Source organism: Manis javanica, chromosome 8, assembly GCF_040802235.1.
Source record: "Manis javanica isolate MJ-LG chromosome 8, MJ_LKY, whole genome shotgun sequence".
NCBI classification, from domain to species: Eukaryota; Metazoa; Chordata; class Mammalia; order Pholidota; family Manidae; genus Manis; species Manis javanica.
In genome coordinates, this window is record NC_133163.1 from 89080210 (window position 1) to 89091363 (window position 11154).

The 11154-nt window shown below is 41.8% G+C and overlaps 1 long non-coding RNA gene across 1 annotated transcript in view; it reads left to right on the plus strand.

The window, feature by feature from the left end:
* Window positions 1–6465, plus strand: part of LOC140843281 (uncharacterized) — a 76357-nt gene extending 69892 nt beyond the window's left edge. Inside the window, exon 4 of the long non-coding RNA XR_012120902.1 lies at window positions 6209–6465. This is a non-coding gene — a long non-coding RNA (uncharacterized lncRNA). The remainder of the gene's footprint in view (window positions 1–6208) is intronic.
* Window positions 6466–11154: the final 4689 nt, after the last annotated feature.

Consider the following 11154-nt stretch of genomic DNA (forward strand, 5'->3'; position numbering starts at 1 on the left):
TCCTGCTGTTGACTGACGTGATGGATGCAAATTGGGAAAGCAAAGAAGGAAGTGTGTTCCCAGGCGGAAGTGAAGGATGGAGGCCATACAGGCCAACATGGGAGTGGCCAGGATATTGATCTGGAGTCTGTTCAGTTCTAGCCTACTGAGCTTTGGGGAGAACCACTGGTTAGGATGCTGAATAGGGAAGCTACCAATCTGTCTCAATCTAAATTTTTTGTAGCCCCAGCTAATCCTCCTGTGGGTGACCCTTGCTGTTCATATCTCATGCCATCCATGCTGGACTTGATCACTTTTTTGTTTGGGGGTCCTTAAACTGTGGTAACTCAAAATTTACTTTTTGTATTGAGATATAATTCACATGCTATGAAATTCATCCTTTTCAAATGTACAACTCAGTGGTTTCTAGTATATTTACAAAGTTGTGCAGCCATTACTGTTCATTACAGAATAATTTTCATCACCGTCAAAAGAGACTTCACATCATTTAACAATCATGCCCTATCTTCCTCTTCCCCTCAACTCCGGGAAACCGCTAATGTACTTTCTTTCTCTAGGGAGTTCTCTGTGCTGGACATTTCATTTAATGGGATCATACAGTCTATACCTTTTACACTTGGCTTCTCTCACTTAGTATAATGTTTTCAAGGTTCATCCATATTGTAGCATGAATCAGAATGTCATTCTGTCGAATGGGAGAGTAATATCCCAAACATACCACACTTTTTATCCATTCATCAATTGATGGACATTTGGATCATGTCTACTTTTTGGCTATGTGAATAATGCTGCTATGAAAACTGAACAAGTTGGTTTTTGTGTGGAAATATGTTTTAAATTCTCTTGGGTATATACCTGGGAGTGAAATTGTTGGGTTGTGGTAACTCTGTTAACTTTCTGGGAAACTGTCAGACTCTTTTGCAAAGTGATGGCACCATCTTCCATTCCCACCCTCAGTGTAGAAGGGTTTCTGCTTCTCTACATTCTCACCAACCGTTCTCTGTGTTTTTGATTATAGTCATCCTAATGTGCGTGTGGAGTAGTATCTTGTTGTGGTTTTGATTGCATTTCTCAAATACTGTTGACTGTTTTTTAAAAACATGTTTATTGACCATTTGCATAACTTCTTTGGAGAGATATTTATTCAATTTTTTTGCCCATTTGTTTTTTTCAACATAAAAAGAATTTATTTTGGATGTCAGCTTAAAAATGTATCAGGAGGTTACATAGTTTTTCAAAATTATTTTGTGAGTAAACAAGCCAAAAAAAAAATCACCACTTCTGCCTTTTTGTCAGTGTTGTTCTGCTGTCCACTCCCTACCCTACACTGCAAGTTTTCAGTCTCTTCCTTTCTCTGGGGCTCCTTCTTTCTGCCTTTACTTCTTTTTTTTAATCACATGTTTTAAAAAATCAAAGTATAGTTGATACACAATTTTATATTTGTTTCAAATATACAATGCAGTGTTCAACAGTTACCCATATTATTAAATCCTTGCCCCTACTGTGGTTACTATCCGTCAACACAGGAAGATGTTACAGAAACACTGGCTATATTCTCTGTGCAGTACTGCCATCCCCAGGACCAACTTATATCATGATTGTGAATTTTTGTGCCCGTTTATCCCTGTTACCCTCCTTATCCACCCACCCCAACCCCTCCCCCATGGTAACCACCAGTCACTTCTCAGTGTCTGTGAGTTTATTGCTGTTTTGTTCATTCTGTTTGCTTTGTTTTTATGTGCCACAAATAAGGGAAATCATATGGTATTTGCCTTTCTCCACCTGTTTTTGCCCCATTTTTAAACTGGGTTATATTTTCTTTTATTATTAAGTTGCAAGAGTTCTATTATACAGATAGAGAACCAAGACGGCGGCGGGAGTAGAGCAGCGGAAATCTTCTCCCAAAACCATATATATTTTTGAAAATACAACAAATATAACTATTCCTAAAAGAGAGACCAGAAGACACAGGACAACAGCCAGGCTACATCCACCCCTGCAAGAACCCAGCGCCTCACAAATGGGGTAAGATACAAGCTGCAGCCCAGCGGGACCCGAGTGCCCCTTCCCTCGGCTCCCAGCGGGAGGACAGGAGTTGGAGCGGGGAGGGAGAGGGAGCCCAGGACTGCTAATCACCCAGCCCCAGCCATCCGGACCAGAGCGCAGACACACAGTGCATGTGTGGGGTGCTGGAAACTAGGGAAACAGGACAGTAAGACCTGTGAGTGGGTCCCCGCAGCCAGTGAACCTGGGACAAAGAAAAGCGAGTGCTTTTTGAAAGTCTTAAAGGGACAGGGACCCCACAGCTGGACGGAAGCATCCTGGGACACTTAGCCTAGCAGCTGGGAATCCCAGGGAACACTGGGTGCCCAACCCCCTGGGCGGCAGTGCAGCTTGGAGGCCCCTCACAGTGATAAACAGCCTCCCACTCATTCCCCCTCTGGCGCGGCTCCACCATATTGGAGAATCAGCCTGTGGCTAGCCACACCCACAGCAACCGCTGAGCTCCACAGCCGCCAGGCAAGAATTAAAAACCCCGCCTGCACGCAGCAGCTCAGCACAAGCTGCTAGGGGTTGCTGTTCTCCCAGGAGGGGAAGGCCACAAACCAACAAGAAGGGACTTTCTCTTAGCCAACACACACACCAGCTCCCCACAAATACTTCTATTGCCATGAAAAGGCAGAAGAATTTGATACAGACCAAGATCACAGAGGCAAATCTTGAGAAGGAGATAGACCTAACCAATCTCCCTGAAAAAGAATGAAAAATAAAGCTCATAACCATGCTGATGGAGCTGCAGAGAAATATGCAAGAGCTAAGGGATGATGTCTGGAAGGACATTACAGAAATGAAACAATCTCTGGAAGGATTTATAAGCAGAATGGATAAGATGGAAGAGACCATTGATAGAATAGAAACCAGAGAACAGGAATGCATAGAAGCTGATGCAGAGAGAGACTAAAGGATCTCCAAGAATGAAACAATATTAAGAGAACTGTGTGACCAATCCAAAAGGAACAATATCCACATTATAGGGGTACCAGAAAAAGAAGAGAGAGAAAAAGGGATAGAAAGTGTATTTGAAGAAATAATTGCTGAAAACTTCCCCAAACTAGGGAAAGAAATAATTGATCAGACCACGGAAGTGCACAGAACCCCCAACATAAGGGACCCAAAGAGGACAACACCAAGACACATAATAATTAAAATGACAAAGATCAAGGACAAGGACAGAGTTTTAAAGGCAGCTAGAGAGAGAGAAAAAAGGTCACCTACAAAGGAAAACCCATCAGGCTATCATCAGACTTCTCAACAGAAACCTTACAGACCAGAAGAGAGTGGCATGATATATTTAATGCAATGAAAGAGAAGGGCCTTGAACCAAGAATACTGTATCCAGCACGATTATCATTTAAATATGAAGGAGGGATTAAACAATTCCCAGACAAGCAAAAGTTGAGGGAATTTGCCTCCCACAAACCACCTCTACAGGGTATTTTAGAGGGACTGCTCTAGATGGGAGCACTCCTAAGGCTAAAAAGATGTCACCAGAGAAAATAAAATCACAGCAAAGAAAGGAAACCAACCAAATACTAACTAAAGGCAAAAAATAAAATCAACTACCCACAAAAGCAGTTAAAGGAAACACAAAAGAGCACAGAATAAAACAACCAACATATAAAGAACAGAGGAGGAGGAATAAGAAGAGAGAAAAATAAAGAATCACCAGCATTTAAAACAGCTCAATAAGCGAGTTAAGCTAGACAGTAAGATACTAAAGAAGATAACCTTGAACCTTTGGTAACCACGAATCTAAAGCCTGCAATGGCAATAAGTATGTATCTTTCAATAATCACCCTAAATGTAAATGGACTGAATGCACCAATCAAAAGACACAGAGTAATAGAATGGATAAAAAAGCAAGACCCATCTCTATGCCACTTACAAGAGACTCACCTAAAACCCAAAGACATGCACAGACTAAAAGCCAAGGGATGGAAAAAAGATATTTCATGCAAACAACAGGGAGAAAAAAGCAGGTGTTGCAGTAGTATCAGACAAAATAGACCTCAAAACAAAGAAAGTAATAAAAGATAAAGAAGGACATTACATAATGATGAAGGGCTCAGTCCAACAGGAGGATATAACCATTATAAATACATATGCACCCAACACAGGAACACGAACATATATATGAAACAAATACTAACAGAACTAAAGGAGGTAAGAGAATGCAATGCATTCATTTTAGGAGACTTCAACATGCCACTCACTCCAAAGGATAGATCCACCAGACAGAAAATAAGTAAGGACACAGAGGCACTGAACAACACACTAGAACAGATGGACCTAATAGACATCTATAGAACTCTACATCCAAAAGCCACTATTTACAATAGTCAAGAAATGGAAGCAACCTAAGTGTCCATCAGTAGATGAATGGATAAAGAAGATGTGGTACATATACACAATGGAATATTGTTCAATCATAAGCAGAAAACAAACCCTACCATTTGCAGCAACATGGATGGAGCTAGAGGGTATAAATAAGCCAGGCAGAGAAAGACAAACACCAAATGATTTCATTCATATGTGGAGTATAAGAACAAAGAAAAACTGTAGGAACAAAACAGCAGCAGACTCACAGAACCCAAGAATGGACTAACAGTTACCAAAGGGAAAGGGACTGGGGAGAATGGGAGGGAAGGGAGGGATAAGGGTGGGGAAAAGGAAAGGGGGTTTTACGATTAGCATGTATAATGTGGGGGGACATGGGGAGGGCTGTGCAACACAGAGAAGACAAGTAGTAATTCTACAGCATCTTATGCTGATGGACAGTGACTGTAATGGGGTTTGTCGGGGGGACTTGGTGAAGGGGGGACCCTAGTAAACATACTTTTCTTCATGTAATTATAGATTAATGACAACAAAATTTTAAAAAATACCATAAAGGAATTAAAAAGAAAAAAAAGAGTTCTATTATACATATTCCCCAAATCCACTTTTAATTGCATATGTATTAGCTGATTACCATAACAGTTTCTTCTTACAATAAAATCCTCAGGATACTGACTTCCTGAACTACCTTTTAATAGTTTCTGTCTCACTTGGCTGTACAGCTTTTTCTCTTAGTGCTTCTCCTATCTCTGTGCTCTTGCCTGGCTATGACTGCTATGTCTGTGTAATAACAAGGACTGCAGGTCATTGTAGGAGAAGAAAAGAACATGCAAGAACATAAGGCAGAAAACCATTCAGCTACCATACTATCAAGAGTCAATTATGCATCAGGGCCACAGTGGGAAAAAGTGTCACAATTCCCACTCTTTGGAGAAAACATTCCTGTGGGGAAGACACAGTACAGAAACAAATATAAGTAAAATATCAGTTAGCCGTAGGTGTTATGTTGAGAATAAGAGAATAGCACCCAGGGTTACCTTTTCTCCAGAGAAAAATTAAAAGCATGTCAATCTATTAAAGCTGTAATTAGTACACAGAACTTTGAGAAAAGAAACAGAAGTAAACCAAAGAAAAAAAATGGTGGATGGCAGCTTTGAGTTGTGCACCTACAATGCTTCTCAGCCCCAGATGCCATCTTTTTCTGTCTGCTTTCACCCACTATCACCTTGCTCCTGCCCAAACCTTAGTGCGAATGACTGCCAACTCCCAGGGTGAACCCATGGAACCTTCTTTGCTTCCACATTCTTCCCAGCCAGCCACCCATTTCAGAAGCCCAGTAGCTCAGTACTACCCATTATGGTCCTGGGGTGTGAACCTGACATTACAGTGGCTGTTTCATGGTTACGGAGCCACCTGGGGCTGACCCCGCTGGACTTCTCTCACTTCTTTCCCTGTGGGGGTCCAAAGCTTCCTGGAGGCCATACTCAGGCCCTACAGAGCTGGGCTTTCAGCTGAGATGCAGTCAGCGGCAGTGGTCTTAACCCTAAACTTCTAAATAAGATAAGCCCACCTAAGCAGTCCAGAGCCGAGAGCCGGTCCCCACCCACTCACTGAAAAACATAAAACTGAGCTTTAGGTTTCCTCCGATATTCAGAGCAATCTCTTTGAGTCTTACTTCATTCCCCTTTTAACTGCAGTGTTCACCCTTCCTCACACCCTGTTGGCTTTGGCTCTTGTTTCTGGCCCTTCAGATTCAACAACAGATTTTGGCTTTCTAGAGATAAACTCTCACCCTCTCTTTCTCCTCCAGACTCAACCCAACCAAGCGCCAGCCCCAGGAGCCCACCCCAGTGTGGGCCAGTTCAGCTACTGACCAGGACCGAGCTTTCCAGGGTCATCACAGAACGGTGGGCAAGAGCGACAGGAAGCTGAGCCATGCGACTCCAGAGACTGTCCTCTGACACCAGAACCCAGGGTTGTCTACATAAGCCATGACTTAGAAGTGGGTCAAAAGCCAGACTCCCAGAAACAGTGTCTCCAGCTGCCCCTTTGAGTGCCTCATCAGTAGGTAATTAGATCTAGGTGACCTTTGGCCTGTGAGCCCAGGTAAGTTCCGCGATGGGGAGGTAAAAGAGCTTTGGGAAGCTTCTGCTGTCCTCTGCAACCCGCCTCCCTCACACCGCTCCACCCCCAGGCCCGGCTCCACTCACCGCAGCCCCGTCCTGGAGCTGCTCAGGTGATTCTGACCTGCTGCCCAGTTGAGAATCACGGTGTTTAAAGGCAGATAGAAAGATATCTGAAAAGAAACCCCCCCAAATCTTATTACTTTCCTAGTGCAACGAGAAGCATATTCTTCAAATATGGAGGCTTAAATATAATATCTCAGTTTCTAGTTTTGGAATAATTTCTCTGGATGATCCACTCAGGCTAAAAAAAGTTCCCAGGAATCCGTATTGCTGTTCTCATACCTTCTTTAGTGATTTTGGTCAGCAGTTAGAAGACCTTGATTTCTGGCTTAGCTTTTAAAACTGAAGAGCCACTCAAAACAAGGTGTGAACTTTCAGGGAGTCTAGGCCTGTGCCAGGGGCCTCAATGCCACCGTAACAGGAAAAGGGTGGAGGGCGCTGGTTTTCTTCAGGGGTCCTCAGCCTGGAGGCCTCATCAGTGCAGAGCACTTCAGTGGGGTCTTAGGCAGGACTTTCCAAAACAGCAATTTCCACAGTCATAAACATGCTGGCTGTTTTGGAAAATGTGAGACTGGTCATCATCAGTTAGTAATTGTTGAAGTTTTACAAGTTAGGTTAAAAGGAAGGATTTCAGTAACAATTTCTCAGATGAAAATAACAAAGGGAAAATTATCCCAAATTTGTTATTCTGCATGACATAAATAGGACATGTTTGTTCTTTGATAGAACTTCCTTTTCACTCATTTTCTTCTAAAGAATAGTCAGAAAAAAACATGAGCAGTAAGCTCCTTGACACTGTTCTTGGCATATTTTTTTGGATCTGACTCCAAAGGCAGTGGCTTCAAATGAAAGCAAAAATAAACAAGTGGGACTACATCAAACTAAAAACTTCTGCACAGTGAAGGAAACCATCAGGAAGATAAAAGGCAACCTTCTGATACAGAATTAATATCCAAAATATATAAAGAACTCATACAATTCAATAACACAAAAAACCAAATAATCTGATTAAAAAAATGGGTAGATGATCTGAAAAGACATTTTCTCAAAGAAGACAGATGGCTAGCAGGCACATGCAAAGGTGCTCAACATCACTCATTATCAAGAAAATGCAAATCAAAACCATAATGGGACATCAGAATGGCTAGTATCAAAATGACAAAAAATAGCAAATGTTGGTGAGGATGTGGAGAAAAGGGAACTATTGTGTACTGTTGGTGGGAATGTAAATTGGTGCAGTCACTAAGGAAACAGTATGTATGGTCCTAAAAAATTAGAAATACCATATGATCCAGCTGTTCTACTTTTGGTTATTTATCCAAAAGATATAGAAATGTTGATTCAAAAAGATATATGCACCCCCATGTTCAATGCAGCATTATTTACAACAGCCTACATACGGAAGCAACCTGCATGTCCATTTATGGATGAATGGATCAAGAAGATATGGTGTGTATATGTACATATATATATATATATATATAAATATATATATATAATGGGCTATTACTCAGCTATAAGAAAGAATGAAATCTTGACATTTGCAACAACATATATAGACCTAGAATGTATTATGCTGAGTGAAATAAGTCAGAGAAAGAAAAATACCATATGACCTCACTTATATGTGGAATCTAAAAAACAGAACAAATGAACAAACAGTACAAAACTCATAGACACAGAGAACTGATTGGTGGGTGTCAGAGGGGAAGGGGGCTGGGGGTGGGCAAAAAGGGTGAAGGAGATCAACTGTAGGGTGAGGGATGGTAACTAGACTTACTGTGGTGATCACTTTATAGTTTGTAGTGTAAGCAATATTGAATTATTATGTTGGATACCTGAAAATAATAGAATATTATATACCAATTTTACCTCAATTTAAGAAAAAGAATAGTCTGGATGTTCTCTGATAAGATGAAATCTATTTTATAAGAAAAAGGTAATAAACTAAAAGTGAAAAGAGGACAAAGGAATACAGTCCGGAAGGCTCCCTCTGAAGCAGATGGCTGGTGGTTGGAACACCACCTGCTTACTCCAGACTCACACCTCACAGTGCCAACAAGCCGTGCTCTTCAGCTCGACCCCAGGGGACATCAGAACAGGCCACAGGTGCGTCTAGTGGGAAGAAGGATGGAGCCGACCCTACCCTGAGGTCACTTCACACCTGTAAGAAGGCCTCCTGCAAGGACCACTGTGCCTGCTCCCTCCACCTTGGTCTCTCACACTGTCAGAAGTAATCATTTCATAGCAGACTTTTCTATTCTTAGTGCGCTTCAACAATTTCTTGCCCAATGAATATCTGGTTTGTGGATTATTTTTCCCCAGACATATCCTTTTGCATTTTTCCATGATGATTTGCATTTTGTCCCTGCCTTTTCCATTTTCCTAATTCCTTTAGGTTATTTCTTTGCTTATGTTGGTGTTTGTCACATGTCTCCATTCAGAATCATCTGTGAATTTCATTTTCAAGCCGTTTCTCCCTCCCTACGGCTGTTCACACAGACAGGTCTGAGTGAGCTGGGAGGAAAGGCCTGCTTCCCAGTCCACTCTGGGGACCACCGTCCTGAGCCAGCCCAGTGTCCTGAAGGCTGTTTACTTCTACCCAGCACATTTTTCCACCCACATGACAGGATGGGCAGCCAAGATGATCTGCCTTTATTTATGCCACGTCCCAGGACCCTTTATTAACTGCCAAACTTCAGAATTCATGGATGGAACATCTGTTCCTGTCAGTTTTTATGCTAGGGTTACACACAAAAGGAAAGGTTTGCCTTCACCTCAAGAGGCCACATGGGAAGTTGTCGTCAATTTAACGTATGTGTATGGAAACAATCCTCCCTCTCCTCATCCTGTGGGAAATTACATCCCCTTCTATACCCCCAAATTTTTCTGAGGGCTCCCTTCACTATTCTTTTGATGTGTGGGACAAGCAATCTCCCCTTCAAAGAGAGTCAGTAGGGAATCAAAGCTATTCAGTCCTTCCAAAATTATTTGGAAACTGGTCTGCGATGTTTTCCTCCACTTTTGAGCCCCTGAGTTCTCACTTAGTGCAGAGTGAGTTCTGCTGATGAAGCCATGACTTTGCCAACTGGCAAAGCCTAATTCATGTAGATCTCAGAGAACAGGAAAGGGGTTGAAATCAGGATGCTCAAGAAAGAAATAAAAATTAGACTTACAAGTGATATTTGAGGACAGAAAGAACCCTAGAGAGAGCTCTTCTTTACCTAAACTGGCTTCTGACATGAACTAGCTCTGTGGGCTTGCCCAGTCGCTCAACCTGTCTGAGCCAATTTTCTGTCTGAGGATAAGAGGTTGGAACTAGAAAGTCTAAGGCCACTTCCAGCTGTAGATCTATAATTCTATCTGAAGAATTGCATGAAGTGCAGAAAAGAGGGTATCTTTCCCTCTTTTTTTCAGAGAAAATGACTATAGCCTGAGAGTTGGGGTCCCTTAAGAACTGGAGAGCTCTCTTTAAGATCTCAAAAGGCTGGTGGAATCATTCTGACTATGGCACTTTTTAAAAACAGCATCACGAAGAAAGAGAGGCTCAAAGTTGGAACTGGCCAGAAACTGCAAAGCATACAGGATTTATCTCTGTTCCTTAACATCAGCTTTTTAAAGTACTTGCTCATGTAGCTTCCATGTTCCTCTTCTCGATGGTGGTGGTGGGGGTGGCGTATCTTATGATCCAGTACCAAGCACTTGATTGAAGTGTTTATAAGGAACACAAATGTCGCTTCCCAAAGGTACTTTAATTAATTCAATACTCAGAGGTGGCATTTTATCCATTCATTCCTGCAATATTGAGTGCTTATTAAATGCCAGGTACAGGGATAAAAATTTGGTACAGAAAGACAAATAGAATATAGCTTCTGCCCTCAAAGAGTTCACTTTTTAATGGGGGAGTGAAGTAGATGAACAGATAGTGCAATGTATTTACAAGAGGGGTTCTGAAGAGTTGTTGATGGGATAATCACATAGCTTATAGTACAAACAAGGACATACTTTAGATTAAAGGGTTGCAATACTAATATGCCCACAGAAACGCATAAGAAAAGTCTGTCATAGGCAAACCAGCATATATGGTCATCCTCAGTGAAGAGAAAGTGTGGCTATTAAGTGTGGCTTTATCATTTTTACATCACCACTGAGACTGGGCCATGCACTCAGATAAGAAAGAACCTCACCTCAGAGAATTAGGTGATGCCTGACATAAAATCAACAATAGCTTGAATTCCTTTTTCAGATAACTGGTGATGACTTTTATAAACTATGCTATTCACCATTGTTTTCCTTCGGTCCTTCTTCCCTCCCTTTCTTCCTTCCTTTCTTTATAAGTGGCTCCCCAGTAGAAGTAGTTATGAGGAATCTTAACATAGTAAAATCATTAGCATTCTGTGTGTTTCTTCTATGAGGGAATAATGTGCCCAGTGCCTCCCAAGACTTCTGCTCCTGGAAATCCAGTGGCCTGACATCTCTCTGGCAATTTCATTGCACTTCACTGTTGAGTCCTTAAAACACCATCCACGACGTCATTCCCAGGGGACTGGGCTACAGGTGAGATTGTTTT